At 61.5% G+C, this 9332-nt stretch overlaps 1 pseudogene; it reads right to left on the bottom strand.

The window, feature by feature from the left end:
• Positions 1-374: 374 nt before the first annotated feature.
• LOC127025989 (scavenger receptor cysteine-rich type 1 protein M130-like) overlaps positions 375-9332 on the bottom strand; it is a 272619-nt pseudogene continuing 263661 nt past the window's right edge.

The raw sequence follows: 9332 nt of genomic DNA, 5'->3' as shown, positions 1-9332 counted from the left end.
CGGGGGGAGGACAAGTTACCTGCTTGGGGTGGGAATGCTGCCGTCCTGGGTGTAGCTGCAGAAGAGGCAAAGGAGAGCTGGGCTGAAAGGGTGGTTGTGCGGGTCCCGGGGAGCCTCCTCCCAACACACTGTGTGTGTGTCTGGAGATGCCCCTGACACATCCCCCCAAATTGCCCTCCTGTAGTGCTAGAAAGGGAGGCCGGGACAGGCCCAGCGCTCTGCTCTGGGCGCAGGCAGGAAGGCACAGGCAGCCCAGGGATAGCCCTGGGGCTGCAGGGCCCCACGGCATGGCGAGCAGGACGTCCAGATCCACGAGGCTGCTCCGCACTTGCACCAGCCTCCTGCACTCCACAGAATGTTCTGCTCTCGGGAGGTCAGGGCCCATGCCAGGACCAAGTGGGTGTAAGGCTTTCCCAGCTCCCTGCAAGACCCCGAGCAAGGGGTCCCAGCCCTGCACTCACCTGAGCAGCGCACGGCAGCATCTTCCTTATGCCGACAAGCACCGCTGTCCCCAGGACGGGCCCAGCAGTCCTGCAGAGACAGCTCTGTCCCCGGACTCCACCTGCTCCAGCCAGATGGGCCCATCCCCATCCCAAACGCAGCCTCATGCAGGGCAGACACCGGGGGCCACAGCCCAGCTGCCTGCATGCCACCTCAGCATCCCGCATGTCCCAGGAATCGTCGACACACGTCCCCCAAGAGCCACGGTGCCAGACCTCCACTCTGCCCGAGCACCTGTCCTCGCCTCCCACTGCACGAATCTTCTCCCTGGCTGGAGAAGGCAAAGACTTCCATGGCACTGAGACAGCAGGCAGAGCCTGCCAGACAAGAAGGGTACACAGGGGAGCAGCTCCCTACCTGTGCAGCTCGTGGAGTTGGGGCACGGGGCCAACGAGGGTCGGGGGCATTTCTGGGCGTCCCCCTGAAGAAGGAAACACTGTGGTGAAGGGGCTGGTTCAGGGGATGGTGCAGAAGAGAGCAGGGCTGAGCTCTGCTTGCCTCCCTGTGCCATCTTGGTCACGGCAGCAACCGAACCCTGGTCATTCAGGGGACAGACGCAGGAGTGTGGGGAGACCCTGACTGCTCAGCCCCAAAAGGCCCTGGTTCAGAGAGCAGCAGGAGGGTGTCCATGGAGGGGAGGCTCTTCTGAACCCTGTCTGGTCTCTTCTGAGACCTCACCTGGAGATGCTCTGCCTCCCGCAGGTGCTGCTGGCAGCCTGGGTGGCAACTGCTGCTGGACGTGGGTGGCTGTGGTCACGTTTGTGCCACCAGCAGCAGAAGGGTCTGACATGGCAAGGAAAAGCCTTTCCAAGCTCTTTCTCTGTGTTTGGCGTGCCACCAGGGAGCAGGAGCTGGGGTGACACTGGTGCCCAGGTGGCTCCGAGTTACCATTGCAGGTGATGTGGGTCTCATCTCGCAGGTCTTCACATGACTGCGGGTTCCAGGGAGTGGAGGGACACTGCCAGAAGGAGCTGGTTTTCTCCCCACACTGCACGTTATCCAGCCAGGCAGGGCCAGACACCCTGCCGTAGGGCAGGCGTGTTTCCAGGGATCCTCCATCCCCGCAGCCCAGCTCCTGCATGCCAGCGACACCGTGTCAAGAGTCATCGAGTTGGAGCAAATGCTCCCCCATGTCCCGTTGTAGAAAACCTGCAGGCGCCCAGAGCAGCCGTCGCTGTTCTCCAGCCTCAGGGCCACGAACTCTGCAAGGAAAGGCACCAAGGGGGAACAGGCTGGTGTGGGGCTGTGGGAGCCAGGACACCTCTGCACCCCCCAGGCCCTCAGGCGGGCAGGGGCAGGGCCAGCACGTCCCCCTTGCACCCAGGGGCAGAGAGAAGTCCCTGACGGACAGACACCCCTGCCCTTCCCGCTAACCCTCGGGGACTGCTGAGCTCCCCAGGGACCCCCAGGGACTGAGGGTGCCCGTGCATGGGTGTCCACAGGACGGGCTCGGGCAGGAGCTCAGAGGCAGTCAGGAACAGCCTTGGCCATGCCCGGCTCTCCTTGTGTCCTGGCCTCCCCAGGAACCAGGCTCCCACCACAGGTCCTGGCACACACCTGAGCAGATGACTCCCGCGTCCTCTTTGTGCCCGCAGTCGTGCTGCCCCCAGGGCCCGGCAGGGCAGTCCCAGAGAGCAGCTTCGGCCCCAGAGCAGTTCACGCCATCCAGCCAGATCTGGCCGGAGCCTTCCCCAAACCGAGCAGAGCCAGCCGCCTCCACCGCCCCTCCACAGCCCAGCTGGTGGCAAACGACGGCGGCATCAGACAGGTCCCAGCCATCGTCACACACAGTCCCCCAGGTGCCCTGGTAGTAGAGCTCCACTCTCCCAGCACAGCGCCCAGTCCCGTTCACCAGCCGGACCCGCCGGCTCCCTGTAGTGGGTAGAAAGCCCAGTTGCTGTCAGGGCCTGGCTGCCCACCCACCCCGTCACCTGGGGGGCCCATGCAGTGCTGCTCACCCCAGCAAATGACTCCCACGTCTTCCGCAACCCCTGCTGCCGGTGCACTCTCAGGCAGGGAGGTGTTGCAGAGGGCCAGGTTGGCCTCGTGCCCTGCGCACCGGACCCCTCGCAGCCCCACGGGGCCCGTCCCTCGCTCAGGCTTTGGGGGGTTGTAGGCTGTCCCTGCCTCTCCGCACCGCAGCTGCCGGCACACCACACTGGCCTCCTGCATGTCCCACTCGTCATCCAGAACTCTGCCCCACATCCCATGCTGGAAGATCTCCACTCGTCCGTCGCACCGGCTCCCTCCGCCCACCAGCCGCAGGGATGCAAAGCCGGCTGAGCCTGGGGACAACAGAGATACCACAGCCATCGGCGGCACTGGGGAGCAGGGCATCCTTCAGGGAGCAGGGCGAGGGGGGATTTTCTGACCAAACAGGACAGGATTGAGCCTTTTGCTGACGAGAAGTGAGGGCAAAGCCCGGGTCCTCTCTGCAGCTCACACCCAGGTCTGCTGCTGCTGGGAGCACCCAGGCAGCTCCTGCCTGGCTGGTGGGATGAGGCTCTGCAGGGCTCTCTGCGGGGATGCGATGTGGTTGTCTGCAGCCAGAGGGATGGAGCAGAGCCCTGCAGCCCTGTCCTGGGCTCGTCCCACAGTACGAGAACAGAGGAGCCCAGGCCTGGTGGTGGCGCTGGGGCTAAGGCACTGCCCTGGGGGTAGATGCTTGCCTCCGTTCAGTGCTCAGCTCTCCCAAAGCAGAGCGGTCAGTCTGAGCAGGCAAAGCCCTCCAGATGGCTCCTGGGGATGCCAGGGTTTGTCCAGGGAGAACTTCAGCCTGGTACTGCCATGGGACCCCTGCTTTGGGTGGCCGTGTCACACACAAAGGGCAAATGGAGTTAATGCAGCATTTTTCCGGCACTCACCTGAGCAAATGACAGCAGCAGTGTTCCCGTGGGAGCATGGTGAGGCCCCCAGGGTGATCACTGGGCACTGTGCCAGGTGGGCTTCAGTGCCGTCACAGTGGAAGGAGTCTCTCCAGACAGGGCCAGTCTCTCTCCCAAAATGCTCTCCTCCAGGAATGGCCTCAGCAAACCCACAGTTGAGTTGACGACAGAGAACGTGGGCATCCGAGAGATCCCAGCGGGAGGCACAGAGGGTCCCCCAGGTCCCCAGCACCTGGACCTCCACCTTCCCCGCACACGCTGTGCTGCCGTTCACCAGCCTGAACCCTGTGTACTCTGGGGACAGAGGAGGAGGAGAGAGGGTGGATTGGTGCTCTTGTACCCTCAGGAGCTGGGGGAGAGGCCAGAGGACAGCATGCCTTTCTTCTCCTTCTCAACTATTTTCATGCTGCAGACAATGCCATCATCCCTCCTGTCCCCACACCCAGCCTAGCACATTCCTTGCTCTGTTCCCCGACCCCTGGCACAGCCCCCGTGTCCCTGAGTCCTTACGTGTGCAGGTGACAACAGCGCTGTTGCGTGGGTGCAGGGCTGCTCCCTGGAGGACCCTCTGAGGCAGGAGATGAGGAGGGATTCATTCCCCACACACTGCAGCTCTCCATCCCACATGGCACTGACCCCTTCTCCAAAGTGAGCTGCCTCAGCGACAGGCAGGGCTCTGCCGCACTGCAACTCCCTGCAGACCACGTCAGCAGCTTTGGCACCAAAGTGTGAAGCACAGACAGTTTTCCACTGGTCCCCGTCATGGATCTCCACACGTCCTGAGCAGCGGCTCTTCCCTTCCACCAGACGGACAAATCCTGGGAAAAAACCCAAACACCTGGCAGTTCCCAGAGTCCTCTGGCAGTTAAATGCCCACATCCTGCATCACCTCCAAGCAAGCTGTGACCAAACTGCCCATTGCACATCCCAGAGGAAGCTGTTGGGGGAGTGTTGGTGACACAAACACATCCAGGCCCCCCTGCACCCCTTCTCTACACCATCACAGCACTCGAGGGTATGTGTCTGTCGCAGACTCACAGCCACAGGTACTGCTCAGACAAACTGCCCACACAAGGTCCCCTGTGCTGCCTGGCATGGTTCCCCCAGCACCGCAGTGGTGGGAGTAGTTTGGGTCCAGGAGAAGTGGCCCAGATGATACTGACTGCTGCAGCCTGCTCAGCCCCTGCAGAGCTTTGGGCCAGGCAGGACCATCACCCTGAGGCAACCAGAAGCGCACCCTGATCCCAGGGTGTTCCTGGAGGATTGGGAGGTTCCTTTTAGGTGGGAGATGTCACAGAGCACAGAAATGGTGCAGCTGTTATCATGGCTGGTGCCTGTCCAGACCCCTCTGATGCTTGCCTGAGGGGGAAGGTTCTCAGTCAGGGACGCAACGCACAATACAGATCAATGTCCAGACAGCGGGACAGGAGACTCACATGCCCCCCTGGGCCCATGCCGGCTCTCAGGGAACAGCAGGTACCGATGAGGATCAGGAAATGCTGCCAAAGCCCCCATGTCATGGGGCAGTGTGGGGAGCCGTGGGCAGGCAGGTGAGATTGGGCAGTGGGTCAGTGCTGCCTGCACAGGGTCATGTCCCCGCGGGGCTGTCACAACCCCAGGGATTTCCCAATGCCAGCCTGTGACTGTGGTGATGTGGGAGGGAGCAGCCAGGGTCAAGCAGCCACCAAGCCCTGAGGCCTCGCAGTGCTGGACCACACAGCTGAGCCCTGGGGACAGGCAGCAAACGTCTGTGTGCCGCCCAGCTCCACTCCTCAAGCCCAGCACTCATGCTCTCTGAAAAGCCCTTTTGATTCACTTGAGGTACTCATGCCTGTGAAGGGAATGACCCAGGAGGACCAGTCATCTGATGCTGTTCCTCCAAGGTGTGGAGTGCCAAGCAAGTCCCCCTGTTCTCCAGCACAGGGACCCTCAGCATTGTTGGCTGGGAACTGGCAGAATGGGTGGAGATGAGTGGACACGGGGCAGGGACGGAGGATTCATCTGCAGCCCAAGATACTGACTGAGGGGACTAAGACACTGTGGCAAGGTTAGTTCACCCTGGGGTAGGTCCCTCTGGGCTTTCCCCAGGGACTGGGGACATCAGCAATGACTGTCCCACCTCGGCACATAGACCAGCATCACTGTGTCCTGCTCTGGGATCCCCTTCTTGCTCCCTGAGGACACAGTCAAGGTCCCTTCCCCCATCCTGGCCCAAAAGGTGGGGAACAGGCTGACCCCTTACCTGAACACGTCACGCCAGCGTCAATAGTGTGAACACAGTCATGTTCACCCCATCCTGCGTGTTTGCAGTCAGACAGGGCAGACTCGGTGCCATTACAGCCACATCATCCATCCAAATGGGGCCAGATCCTGGCCCAAAGTGTGCGTACTGGTGAGCTTCAACAGCAGACCCACAGTCCAGCTGCTTACAAACCACTGCGCATCGTCCATGTCCCAGTAGTTACCACACACAGTCCCCACTGGCCCTTGTTTCACCTCCACTCTCCCAGCACAGCGTTTGCCACCATCCGCCAGCCTCACCTCCACAGCACCTTCAAACACTGACAAAGGACAGTCAGAACAGCGCTGAGCCCCAGCCTGGGGGTCTGGGGGAACCCCTGCCCGGTGGAGTCAGAGGTGCCAGGTGGGAGCCCTCTCCCTCCAGGCTGTCCCCGGGGCAGTGCAGGGCTCCCTTCTATCCCCACGGGCTGTGCAAGGCTGGGGGTGTGCAGTTGTGGCCCTGCTGGGTCATTTGTGGCCCCACAGCCTTTGGCACCTCCTTCTACCCCAACGGCCAGCTGCCACCTGCCCCTGGCCCATGCCCACCTAGGGCACCTGCTCCTCCCCACCCAGCACCCTGAGAAGAGACCTGCCCCCCAGGGCTCCCCCGAGCACACACTGCTGCTTCTCCCAGGGCCCCCAGCTGCCCTGGACCACAGCCTGCCCCGGGCTCCTCCCAGCTTATCCTCTGCCTTCAGGTCTTGCTGTGTCCCCTGCGGAACAACACAATGATCCCAGTGAGCCCTCCCAACCCATGCCCCTCCTTTCCTGGCATCAGCCCAGCCCTGCCCTTGTCTAGGATCCCCCAGGAAGGTCACCTCTCTGCCAGCCTGTGGGAACAGACACCCACTTCCCTTGTCCCCACACCCACAACCTGCCTCCCCTCAGGCTGCAGTGTTCAACGCCCTTCCCTGAGTCCTTACGTGTGCAGGTGACAACAGCGCTGTTCGCGTGGGTGCAGGGCTGCTCCCTGGAGGACCCCTGGGCAGGAGATGAGGAGGGATTCATTCCCCACACACTGCAGCTCTCCATCCCACATGGCACTGACCCTTCTCCAAAGTGAGCTGCCTCAGCGACAGGCAGGGCTCTGCCACTGCAACTCCCTGCAGACCACGTCAGCAGCTTTGGCACCAAAGTGTGAAGCACAGACAGTTTTCCACTGGTCCCCGTCATGGATCTCCACACGTCCTGAGCAACGGCTCTTCCCTTCCACCAGACGGACAAATCCTGGGAAAAAACCAAACACCTGGCAGTTCCCAGAGCCCTCTGGCAGCTACAAGACCACATCCTGCATCACCTCCAAGCAAGCTGTGACCAAACTGCCCATTGCACATCCCAGAGGAAGCTGTTGGGGGAGTGTTGGTGACACAAACACATCCAGGCCCCCTGCACCCCTTCTCTACACCATCACAGCACTCGAGGGTATGTGTCTGTTGCAGACTCACAGCCACAGGTACTGCTCAGACAAACTGCTCCCACACAAGGTCCCCTGTGCTGCCTGGCATGGTTCCCCCAGCACCGCAGTGGTGGGAGCAGTTGGGTCCAGGAGAAGTGGCCCAGATGATACTGACTGCTGCAGCCTGCTCAGCCCCTGCAGAGCTTTGGGCCAGGCAGGACCATCACCCTGAGGCAGCCAGTAGTGCACCCTAATCCCAGGGCTGTTCCTGGAGATTGGGAGGTTCCTTTTAGGTGGGAGATGTCACAGAGCACAGAAATGGTGCAGGTATTATCATGGCTGGTGCCTGTCCAGACCCCTCCGATACCTTTGGAGGGGATGTCCTCAGCCAGGGACACAGTGCTCTGCCCAGAGATGCACAGGTCCCAAGCCAATGGCCGGACAAAGGGCCCAGAGACTGCATGCCCCCTGGCCTCACACTGACTCAGAGGGTAACAGCAGGCACAGATGAGAGTCAGAAGTGCTGCCAAAGTCCCGTGTCCTGGGCAGTGTGGGGATCGATAGGCAGGCAGGAGAGGTTGGGCAGGTGGTCAGTGCTAGCTTCATGGAGCCATGCCCCTACAGGGCTGTCAAGTCCCAGGGATTTCCAGTGCCAGCCTGTGCATGCGGTGATGTGGAAGGAAGCAGCCAGAGTCAAGCAGCTGCAAAGTTCCTAAGCCTTGCAGTGCTGGACCACAGAGCCGAGCCCTGGGGACAGGCAGTGAAGAGCTGTGTGCCACCCTGCTTCTCTCCTCAGGGCCCAGCACTCATCCTCTCTGAAAAGCCCTTTGATTCACTTGAGGTACTCATGCCTGTGAAGGGAATGACCCAGGAGGACCAGTCATCTGATGCTGTTCCTCCAAGGTGTGGAGTGCCAAGCAAGTCCCCCCTGCTTTCTCCAGCACAGGGACCCTCAGCATTGTTGGCTGGGAACTGGCAGAATGGGTGGAGATGAGTGGACACCCCGGGGCAGGGACGGAGGATTCATCTGCAGCCCAAGATACTGACTGAGGGGACTAAGACACTGTGGCAAGGTTAGTTCACCCTGGGGTAGGGTCCCTCTGGGCTTTCCCAGGGGGGGACATCAGCAATGACAGTCCCAGCTCGGCAGTTAGCCACACTGGCCCTGCCTGGCGTCCCCTTCTTGCTCCTGAGGACACAGTCAAGGTCCCTTCCCCCCCCCCCAAAGTGAACAGGCTGACCCTTTACCTGAACATCACTGCAGCATCCGATGACCACAGTCATGTTCACCCCATCCTGCGTGTTTGCAGTCAGACAGGGCAGACTCGGTGCCATTACAGCCAACATCATCCATCCAAATGGGGCCAGATCCTGGCCCAAAGTGTCCGTACTGAGGAGCTCCAACAGCAGACCCACAGTCCAGCTGCTTACAAACCACTGCTGCGTCGTCCATGCTCCAGTAGTCACCACACACAGTGCCCCACTGGCCCTGTGTTTCACCTCCACTCTCCCAGCACAGTGACTGCTGCCATTCGCCAGCCTCACCTCCGCAGCACCTTTGAACACCAACATGGGGTGGGTCAGGAGAGTGCCAAGCCCCAGCACTGCAGGTCTGGGGGAAACCCCTTCCTGGGTCGAGTCAGAGGTACTGGGGTGGGAGCCCCTCCCCTCCAGGCTGTCCCCAGTGCAGTGTGGAGGTCCCTTCTATCCCCACGGCCTGCGCAAGGCTGGGGGTGTCCAGTTCTAGCTCTGCTGGGTCCCCTACTATCCCACTGCACAAGGCACCTCTTCCCACACCAATGGCTACCTGCCCCCACCCATACCCACCTGCACCCTGCCCAGCCCTGCACTGGCACCCGCTCCTCCCCAGCCCAGCACCCCCTCAACAGCCCTGTGTACCTAGGCCTGCAGCTTCCATGCAAACCACCTGCCCCACCACCATCCAAACCCACCCCATGGCTTTTTGAGTTCCCAGGGAGCACTGAGACAAATCTGAGGATCCCCCCCCATCTCCTCTCCTCATCCCTGGTGTCAGTCCAGTCCCTGCACTGGGCCAGGCCCTCCACAAAGGATGTGTCTCTACTGTAGATGTCCCGCTCCCCTTCTCTGTGGGGTACACACTGCCCTCATAGGGTCAGGGCTCCCCTGGATTAAGGGGGCAGTGAGCAGCACACAAACCCTCGGGCTACCCCAGAGGTTGGCAGTGCTCTGGGGATCTCTGGGGGCTGCCATCACCAGCTAGGCCACCACTGGCTCCAGAGGCACAGTGC

The sequence above is a fragment of the Gymnogyps californianus genome, chromosome 26 (genome assembly GCF_018139145.2).
Source record: "Gymnogyps californianus isolate 813 chromosome 26, ASM1813914v2, whole genome shotgun sequence".
In the NCBI taxonomy this organism is placed as follows: Eukaryota; Metazoa; Chordata; class Aves; order Accipitriformes; family Cathartidae; genus Gymnogyps; species Gymnogyps californianus.
The sequence above is the reverse complement of the archived record's forward strand: the minus strand, read 5'-3'. Positions and strand labels throughout refer to the sequence as shown.